At 38.5% G+C, this 10,704-nt stretch overlaps 1 long non-coding RNA gene across 1 annotated transcript; it reads right to left on the reverse strand.

Moving 5' to 3' along the window:
- Positions 1–7,655: 7,655 nt before the first annotated feature.
- LOC140634720 (uncharacterized) lies at positions 7,656–10,608 on the reverse strand. The gene is made up of 2 exons (XR_012032111.1): positions 10,272–10,608; positions 7,656–7,884 (listed from the first exon to the last, which is right to left on the reverse strand). It is a non-coding gene; the product is annotated as an uncharacterized lncRNA (long non-coding RNA).
- Between the last annotated feature and the right edge of the window lie 96 nt (positions 10,609–10,704).

The raw sequence follows: 10,704 nt of genomic DNA on the forward strand, positions 1-10,704 counted from the left end.
CTGTAAGATAAAATACTGGTAACAAAAACTGTGAAAATAAGACGTTAGGCTCTAAGGATGGAATCATCCTTTATTTAAAAATTTTAATGTTGGGAAGGAAACAACATTGTATGGTTTTGCTCTCAAACTCTGCATAAAGGTGACTGCTTTCTTGAATCTTCTCTTATCCTTATGTAGATGTAAATTGAAGGGAAATTTTGCATTACAGGAAAAGTTTCCTTCCTCACTAACAATATTAGCTGGTACCTCTCATGAATATGTTTAATTTTTAGCTATTGTCATCTCCATTCAGAATGATGTATCCTGAATGAAAAAAGAACTTTTTATATCTTACTGTTTGGAGGGCCAGTCTTGTTTAGTCTGTACATGTGGGATCCTCTCCCCATTATTTTGAAGCAAACTTCAGATGTCATATTAACAGAACCTTTGAAGTTGATGTTTAATTTGAACTGTCTTTGATTCTTGCATATCTGTTGGCTTTATGTCCTGTGGCTGAGCTGGTCTTGAAGCTTCGTTGGGCATAAAAGCTTTTGCAGTTTTCTTGGAATGGGAGCTGGGCTCCTCCTGGCAATCATCCTATGCTGTCTTGTTCAGTTGTTCCTTGTTCCTGCTCTCTCAGCCCATCTTTGAAATCTAGAACTCTGGTTCACTCAGTCTTCAAGCCCCTAGTTGGTACTTGTTACCACTGAGCTGGGTTCTCACTGTCCTTAAGGGATAGGGGCTTATACTTTCTCTTCCAGGCTTTCCTGACTTTGGCTTTCCGAGGCAGTTCACACCAGCTCTACCCCTCCAATCCCATCCCTGGCAGCACTGGTTCACTGCCAGCCCAGCATGCTGAGAAAAGAACAAAGACAATATGTGACAGCTTTCCATCATGTTGTGGTGGCACTTCTCCTTCATCTGGTTCCTTAAAGTACCCTCCAATGGACTCTTCCAGGCAGAATTAGCCAGTCCAAATTTCCATGGTTTAGTCATAATAACTACTGGGAAGAAGGCGATAAGTATTCCATTTTGTGTTAAACCCTGCCATTCAGCAACCATCTTGTTTTTGGCCTTATGAGCCCACTTTTAGGTCAGCAGCTGTTTCTCTTGACTTGAAAGATTATGATTCTGATTCCAGTACCATTGTATGGGTTCCCACAACCAAGCAACACTCCAACACCAGCACCAGCTGGGTGTCCTATAATTCAACTCTACTCTGACATTAGCTACCTAGAGATAGTGTCCAATCCCACAGATTAATGGCTCAGCCCCACAAGACTGTTCCCACTTCACATGCCAAATTGTAGGTCTAGACTGTTCCTGTTTATAGTTGCTTCTGACCAACTATAAACCGGAGGCTCCCATGACCTCCTCCTTGGTTCTGTTAAAAAACAAAATCCAACCAAGTAAATCTGAAGATCAAATTGGCTTTATTCAGTGATTCATGAATTGAGCAGGATCCCATCTAGCAAGTAGAGGGACGCTCCAAGAAGCTGTACAAAATAGAACCTTAATAAAGAAGAGAGAGGCAGGAAGAAAGGAGTTTATGAGTGAGGAATGCAGTTTTAGGCAAGCAAGCCCTCCTAGGGGACTAGAAGGACACTCAGCTTCTCTGTGTCTGTGGATCCCCTTCCACCTGAGTGAGTGACTTCCTGATGTAGTACATGATGCTGGGGAGAAGGGGGGCTCATGTTTCTGACTGCCTTGGTGGGGCAGTGTTATCTTTGGAACCAATAATTAGCCCAGAGGTATTCAATATTGTCTCATTGTGGAGGCTAAGGCCCACAGGCAAACAATATGGCCAGCAGACCCAGAGCCTGCTTAAAACACCATGTGATAGGTGTTGTTCTGCTGAAGATCTGTGGCCATGTAGGGAGTGGGGGCCAGCACACAAAATTGGGAGGTCTGTGGTTGAGCTCTACCTCTCCCCTTCCCATTTAGTTAGTTCTAATCCATTCCGAAACGATTGTTCTTTTCGTTTCTACACTTCTGACATGGAAGCAGTGATTAAGCCCCAGGAAAGTGTTAGAACACAGGCAAGAGTAAGCTTTCCATGTGCAACTATCCCTCCCCCCAACACACACACACATCCCCTGACCCCCACCCCGCTCCCTGGGCCTTCAGGGTTAGATGCTCTTCACAAGAGCTCCCACCCTATTCTATTTTGGGTTAGACTAGAATTGGCCTTTGAACTTAATCAGGGTTCATAGGAGAAAGAATTTTTCTCCAGACAGAAAGCTATGTGGGTTTGTTGATGTTTTCTAAAAACATAGCAGAAGCTGCTCCTGCCACAGGAGCAAGAATCTCGGAATTCAAATTGGTGAAGAAAAACATTATCGGTTACCCAAGCTATTTTTACTTATCTTTTTGTTATTTTGAGCCACAGGGGAAATGTCAGAAGTACTTATGTGGATAAAATCGGACAGTTTCTAGGATGTGAGCTTTGTTTTCTCTCTTTCCTTCTGGTTAGATTGCTTCTGTTCACGTGGCAAATAGCAGTGCAGAATGAAGAATGAAGATGGGGGAAAAATCAGAAAATATTTAGTGTACACCATTGGCAAGATGAGAACAAAATGGGGTGAATGCCTGGGTGAAAGAAAACTGGAAAAAATATAAATGCACACACATCTCTCCATCCATAGTCTATATACATATAAATTGTACATTAACTAAGTATATATGTGTAATGTATATTTTGCTAAGCAGTTTTACATACACTATGCAATTTAATCTGCATAATAACACAATGAAGTAGGAACTATTATAAGTTCATTTTGGAGACAGATGGATTTGCACATGGAGATCTCAAAGGACTTGCCCCGAAGTGTCTGTGTGAAGTCAGGATTTTAACCTAGAGGGGTTAATTCCAGAACTTATGCTCTTTACCACAAAAATAAGTCTGATTTAGTTCTGTGAATTATGAAGAGCCCGCACTGACAGTTTCTTTGAGGATTCAGTGCTACTCAAGATAAGCGTGGTTGGCTAGTGATCTTTAGACTGGAGTTGATCCAGATAGTCAATCCCCTCCAGAAGAACCTTTAGAATAACCCAAAGACAGTCCTGGAACCCCAGGTCAAAAACATATTCTGGGTCTGGAATGAATTTGTCTGTCAATGTGAAGAGAAGAAGAGGGATTCTCTATATTGTATGTAATGTTTGATGGACTGTCACATGTTTATCATCTGTACAGGTGAATTTGAAGCATATATATTTTTTCTTTTTTTTAATTTTTTAAACATTTTTATTTATTTATGATAGGGACACAGTGAGAGAGAAAGAGGCAGAGACACAGGCAGAGGGAGAAGCAGGCTCCATGCACCAGGAGCCCAACGTGGGACTCGATCCCGGGTCTCCAGGATCACGCCCTGGGCCAACCCAGGGATCCCCCCATATATATTTTTTCTATTGTTCTGACTTCTGATCCAGTTTTGCAAAGAACTGTATGCAACATTTCTTATCATTCTCCTATTATACTCAGAAGAACATAAGTAGTAAAATTGATGAAATTCCTTATCTTTTGTTTCAGCATATAATTTTTGTCTAAGACTGTTCTAATAAAAACATCCTTTGTTGTATGTTGCAGAAACCTTTTATTTTTATTTTCTTCCCAACATGTTAATCTCCTTTTATTCATGAATGATTAATTCAGTATGGCAGAAAAATAATATTTCCAGACAGTGAACAGAAATGCCAAAGTTGAATTTACTAGCCAAGCACCAAATCTGAGTCATTATACCACAAATAAATTGTGTGTATGCATGAGCAATGCATTAACTTGTTCAATTTGTTCCGATAGCATAAGACATTTTAAGGAAATGTTAGAGACTTTTAGTTTATTTCTATTCATTGAAAAATTTTATTTAGCCACCTATGCCTCTGAGCTTTCTTGCAGTCTACAGCCTTTTATGTAGGAAAGTAATCCTAAAAGAAGATATGACATTTCTTTTAAAATCAAATGCTTCTTCAAACATATTGCCATAATAAAAATAGTAAGTGGTACAGATGGTATATGGCTGTAAACTAAAACTTATTTTGACTTGGATGCCATATGTAATCATCTATCTTTTCATAATATAAAATGGGGACTAGCTTAAGAATAAGAATCCTTTTCGTTGGTTCCTTTTATGTCCATTCCTCTGTATTTCCAAATCTTGCCGACCCTCATATGTATAGTTTTTTTGTCTTCCTGCCTTTAATGTGGTGTGCATTTCCCATAAAAATTGGAGAATGGCTTTCATTCAGCTTAAGAACAAATATTTCTTCCTTTCTGGCCCCCAGCACAGATGATAACCGTCACTGCAAGTACAGGTGTACATTTGTCAGAACTGGAAGGTTTCCTGTGTCCATGTGGTACCTGTACTGACTTACATCTTGGCACCTCAGTGCCCATATCTGATTCCATCTGTGTTTCTTCTCCTAGGCGATGAGTATCATAGAGATCATCTCTTATTTTCCTGGGTATCTCTTTTTTACACAATATTTGTTGAGAAAATTAATGTCTTTTTCTGTCCCTTACCTCCTTACTTAAACATACACTTAAAAACTAGTATCTCAAAGAGCAATATGAAGATAGGCAAGCTCATAAATAGGCAAGTTAAAATTTGGGGACACAGGGGTGCCTGGCTGCTCAGTCAGTAGAGCATTGACCTGAATATTCTAGACTTGTTCTTCTAAACCCTCACTCCTGAGGGCTTGTAATTGTGTGGCTCTGCTCCTTCCATGTTTTTGCCAGCTCTTTCCTTAGCACAAGCATGCATGCATTCATGTGTGTGTGTGTGTGCATACATGCCTCCTACCTACCTCTCCTACCTGACTTTATGTGTCTTATCATTGCTTTTCAGCCTTTTGAAGTGTCAAATTCTCTGACTAATCTTCATGGACGTATTCATGGAGAAGGATGAAAGTCCAGTCAGGGCAAAAGTCAATTTTAACATTTAGGCATCCACAAACAATGTTTTCACTGGATGATTCAAGGGGATGCCCCTCAAATGCCACTAAAGAGCAGATTGTTTTCTTAACCTACAGGTAGGGTTGGAAATCTGGATTCAAGAATAATGTGCTTGATTAGATACTAGAAGACTAGCAGTCTGAATAATACTACACACATTTACAAATAGGATTGATTTGATGGATGAAACTGATCCCTGTAGGCACCACTTACATGTAATTTGAATGAGACCATGAGACCCTCCTGTCTTGGCCTGAGTAATCTTGCAGGGAATCTGAATAATTTCAACAGTTGATTTTGCTGACAATGAGAACATTCTCAATTGTCATGAGATGTCTGTCCTTTCTTTTTGAGTAGGGGAGACCAATGAGGGTTCAAATTCTAGATCCCAAAGTCTGCATGTCATAGGTCCTTAGGCTTGGAACCCACCTTACAGATCACGTGAGCAGATTCACAGTCCACACAGAACTACCTCTACAGAACCTCTTCTTAGATAGCATTCTGCCAAAGCTGAGGCTGAGATGTTTCAGCAAGGAATATTTCATCCCAGGTGAATAAATAGAGCCTAATAAATCACCTTTTCTCTCTTAGATGGAATTTGTAGCTGTCATTCAGCAGCCTGTTATCCTGGCCAGGATAAATATTTACAGATTGTCTTTTCCAGGTTTTGTCTGTGTGCTAACATGCTGTGTAGAAGTTATGGTTGCATTATTTCATTTGCTCATCAAATTTACAGATACTTATTATATCTGTATCTACTGTTTCATGTGGTTTTCTGAATATAAAACATTTATGTTTTCCATTATTACATTTTCAAATCTAAAATCATTAGTTTGAATACATTTACTGGTTCTGGGGGGGTATGTAAGTAAATTTCAGTTGTCATGTACATATTTATTTCAAGGTTAGTAAATACAGGTACATGCTCTTATTAAATCCTTTTCGATGCTTGCTTAGGACAAGAGAAAAGGGAGGGAACACTTGTACCTGGGTACTGTGCTAGGCACCTTCCACCCAAGGTTCTGAGGGAGATTCTGTTTGAGGATATGCATGAGAAAATCAAATCCTGCAAAGGTGGAGTAATTGGCTCTGTCACACAGCTAGGATTGGAAACCAGCTCTACCAGACTCTGTGCAGGCTGTCTACCTGGGGCTTCCTGTTGGATGCTTTGTTCCTATGTAGCCTCCCCACTGTGTCTCACCTGCTCCTTCCATAGGAGAGACTCTTGGTGTTCTGTCTTTTTTCTTTCCCTATTCTATTTCCCCTTTCTCTTTGCATTTAATTTATTTTCCCTGTGAAGTCATATCCATGCCAGGGCCTCAACTCTCAAATATATGTCTTCAGTTCTAGACTTTCCTTGTAAAGTGCATACTGGGCATCTCCCAGGTGTGTCTCAAGATGCTACAGGCTTCTCTCCCCTCTCTCCCCATTGCCTTTCTCAGCAGACCCTTGGCCCCCAAACAGTTGGCTGTTCTGTACTTGGTGATAATGTGTTACCTTTAGATTCCTCTTGTATTACTTGATGTATTATAGTTATTTATTTATGCATCTGTTCCTCTGTGGTTGATTAGCTATGAAAGAGCTTATCTTCAATGCTTATAATAGTTTCTTCCATTTTTAGCACAGTTTCTGGCCAAAAGTAGAGGCTCAGGAAACATTTGTTGACTAAATGACTAAGACTGCAGATATGCCTTTATAGATTCAATTGAATCATTCTGCAATAAATCTGGAAGCACACTGATGAAACTCACCTTTATGGTTCTGTTTTCTGTGATCTATGGAGATAATCTGAATTATTGAGATAAAAATGAGGGCCACTTTTGTTGAATATTCTAAGCATCTTACTGAAGAACACTCCTCAGTTCCTGGCAAAAGTTGGTTTTAGTATCTCATCCCATTGTAAAGAGTTATATAATCTTTGCTATGACTGTGATGACTTCATACCAAAGCCCACCAGAGCACAGCAGAACATTCTAACTCAGGCCCAGATGTCCTGACCATGAGGCTGGATTGCAGAAACACCCTCCAGCTTTGCTGTCTGTGACACCTTCCCTCTTCTTTTTCAATCCTCAGTTCATGCTTATAATTATCCACAGCAGATTTGACTCAGCATCACTCTGGTAAGTTAGAAAGTTCTTAAGGTTTTAGGTGTAGCCATAAGAAGTTATGTAGACTGGATATTTCTTTACAATTTTGTATCTCCAACAAAAGTAAAAATATTATGGAGATGTTTTTCTCAGTCCCATACAGAGTAAAGCTGAATTGGGCAAGGTATGATGGAGCAGGTATCTCTGACTATAGCTAGTGGATAGTTAACTCTTAGAGTTAACTATAGTTAGCTCTTAGAGTGAGCAAGACATTGCATTAAACACAGTGGGTAAAAAAAAAAAAACACAGTAGGTAATAAAATGAAGAAAACATGTAGTTCCTATTTTTAAAGTGTCTGTATGCTGACTCATTAGAAATTGATCACAAGGATTATGTAATGTCCTGAATCAGTCTTAACAACCTAAACTTGTCTGTACATCACAATCACTTTAGTATCTTTAAAATAACTATGCTTTGAGTCCACATGACACAATTGAGTAAACATTTTTAGGGGATTAAGCCTGGGAATCTGTATTGGTTCTGGTTTTGGCTTGTTTCTTAAAGATTTTATTTTTAAGTAATCCCTATATACAATATGGAACTGATGGAGCTTGAACTCACAACCCAGAGATCAAGATTTTTTTTTTAAAGATTTTTATTTATTTATTCATAGAGACACACACAGAGAGGCAGAGACACAGGCAGAGGGAGAAGCAGGCTCCATGCAGGGAGCCTGACGCGGGACTCGATCCTGGGTTTCCAGGATCACGCCCTGGGCTGAAGGCAGGTGCTAAACCGCTGAGCCACCCAGGCCGCGCCAGAGATCAAGATTTGCATGCTCTTTGGACTGAGCCAGCCAGGTATCCCTGTATTGTTTTTTGTTTTTTTTTTTTAAAAAAAAAAACAAAAAAAAAAAAACAATTTATCAGCTGATTGTAATGCACCCAGTGGCTAGCTTTTAATTTTTTTAAATTTTTTTTTATTTATTTATGATAGTCACAGAGAGAGAGAGAGGCGCAGAGACATAGTCAGAGGGAGAAGCAGGCTCCATACACCGCGAACCTCATGTGGAATTCGATCCCGGGTCTCCAGGATCGTGCCCTGGGCCAAAGGCAGGCGCCAAACCGCTGCGCCACCCAGGGATCCCAGTGGCTAGCTTTTAGAAGCTACTGGTCCATATTTCACCTAAGTAAAACTCAATTAAAGTGTCTGGATGTAGGAATAATTGAAGGAGCTGTGTTAATTTATCTCTTAATTTTTAGTGACATGATTTTTCAGAAACTCAGATAAAGGCAAATTTTTAGTTTTATAATTTGGTAAGGTGAAAGCTCAGAGAAAAGAAAAATTTAAGTCCATTTTTTTTTCTAAGTGAAATGTCTGCATTTTTTTCTTATGTGATTTATATATAATTTACTTGTCATGCTGGAATGGTTCATAATTCACCTTTGCTAATCAGTGCTAATAGGAAGAGCATCTGGCATATTGGAATGGAATTAGTTATGGCAATCATGAAATTCAAATCAAACAACAAATATTATCAAGTGCCAGCTATGTGCCAGGAACAATGTAGAAATCACCAAAAATATTTTTAAAATGAGCTACTAAGTAAAGGCAGACTATGGGAAAATAGTAAGTAACAGTGATTTCTAAGTAGTAGCATAATATCAGGGGGCTTATTATAATAATCCTTCTGAGTCAATCAAGGGCAAATTGAATTAAATCCTGTAGTGTTAGAGTTAATGCCATTGATGTTGGTTTTACTCATTTCATATTTTTAATATACATCAAAATGGAATTGAAAGATCTTCTGGTGTTGCATACATTCAGCTGGGTATTCATTGGTTACCCATGCTTAGGAACATTAATTTACTAACTTTTAAGACAGCTAAAAGAATATAGAGGGTAGAATAGTAGTTGGAGGGAAGTGTGAGAGGTATTTTGATCCATGACAATTGACTTAGAAGTAGAAACTAAATTATTCCTTTGGCAGAAGGGTGGGGTAGGGGAAGAGAAAACAAAGGAATAAATGAGGTTGGTTTTGGTAGAAGTCAAGTGTACGAAGTGAGGGAAATGTCTTTAAAGTAGAAGAAAATTATATTTGGAATCCATAATGGTATGGTATGCTGACCTTCTAGAATGTAGAAAGATGTGGTTCTTGGTCAGTGGAAAAGAGGAAGGAATGGTAGGAGGCGCTGGAAAGAGTCAGATCAATATCTAGGACTCTAAGTGTTTGAAGGAAGATTTAACTTCCTCCGTTGGCAGTACCTATCAAAGACAGTTTTGAAATTTTAATTGAGAACAATTTAGAAGTTAGGGAACCTTTCCCACATTTCTAAACAGTAGATTAGCTGTATGGTTAGATTTTTAATATAGCATCCCAAACTCCTGAAAATTCTTAAGTAATAGCAATTAAATCAAAAGGAACCTTTTACCTATTGACATAAAATATTTTTTTCTAATAGTTGCATATTTTCCAAAGGCCCTCTAAATGGCTTAGTGATAACACATTCTCTGTAACAATTACAGATCTTCCAAAACAAGAGGATTGTATTAATAAAAAAAGAATGCTTCATCAGTAATGACAAATGTCATTTATGCCCCAAGTTCTATTTTTGGTGGGTTTTGTTTTGGTTTATCATGATTAAAAGAATCATAAATAAAAAATAAATAAAAAAGAAAAGAGTTTTAATTCTTACTTATTTTCTCTTTCTCCTATATGCCTATTTATGTGGGAAGATCTGAGTTATTCTCTGCAATTCTAGAGGTTTCATGAGTCCCATTTTTGGGAGAAGGCACTCTTTTTTGCACAAACATTGGCTACTGACATTTGGATTTGCAAATAGACTGCTTTATCTGGGTTGTGCTTTATGGAAAACAGGTCAGTTTGGGGAGAAGGAATTTATTATTGACCAGAAGAACATCATAGAAACAGACAAGATCAATTCATAAAAGAGAACTAGAGACTTAGAAGGAAATTTAAAAACAAATTTCGTGCCTTTTTAAAAATTCTTTAAGTGCTGAAGTATAAAATATGTGTATGTAATCATCCATCCACACTCGACTTTATCCGATCAAAGGGCTAAATTAATTTATAAAAATATATACCATACAAAAAGTTAACATAAATTACTTAGACAATCTGGGCAAGAACATAAGATGTAGTAGTGTTCTAAAACAATTGCTAAGGAAGGATACAGATATGGCCCCAAACATTCTGAGCCATCAGAGAAGAGAGGAAACAACATTCACTTACAGGAACTATGGTGTTCTAAGATCAAAGCAGATCATTTCTCTGGGCAAAGCACAGCCTTCCCTAACCCTGAGACCTGAGAGCTCTCTTTGAGTCTTTGTAAAGGACCCTGTGTGATGTAGGCATGATGCTGTCATCTCTGCATCGCTGTGATGAGTACAACAGAGACTTCCATTTGGTTGTTTATCACAGTGTCCTTCAATTTAGGCCCAAGAGAGCCAAAGTACTATTCAGTAAAAGCAATTCAATGAGTGTTACCAAAATAAGGTAACCTGAATAGGTAGCTTTCAAACAGAATGAGGTGATACAAGGAACAAAACATGTATTTGAATTGCCTTTCGCATATATTGACATAGCTACACATGGCATGCACAATAAAACAGCTTATGATGTCAGTCCTGCTCCGGGCTGGCATCATTCTAGAACTTGGGGAAAC

This window comes from Canis lupus, chromosome 6 (assembly GCF_048164855.1).
Source record: "Canis lupus baileyi chromosome 6, mCanLup2.hap1, whole genome shotgun sequence".
NCBI lineage: Eukaryota > Metazoa > Chordata > Mammalia > Carnivora > Canidae > Canis > Canis lupus.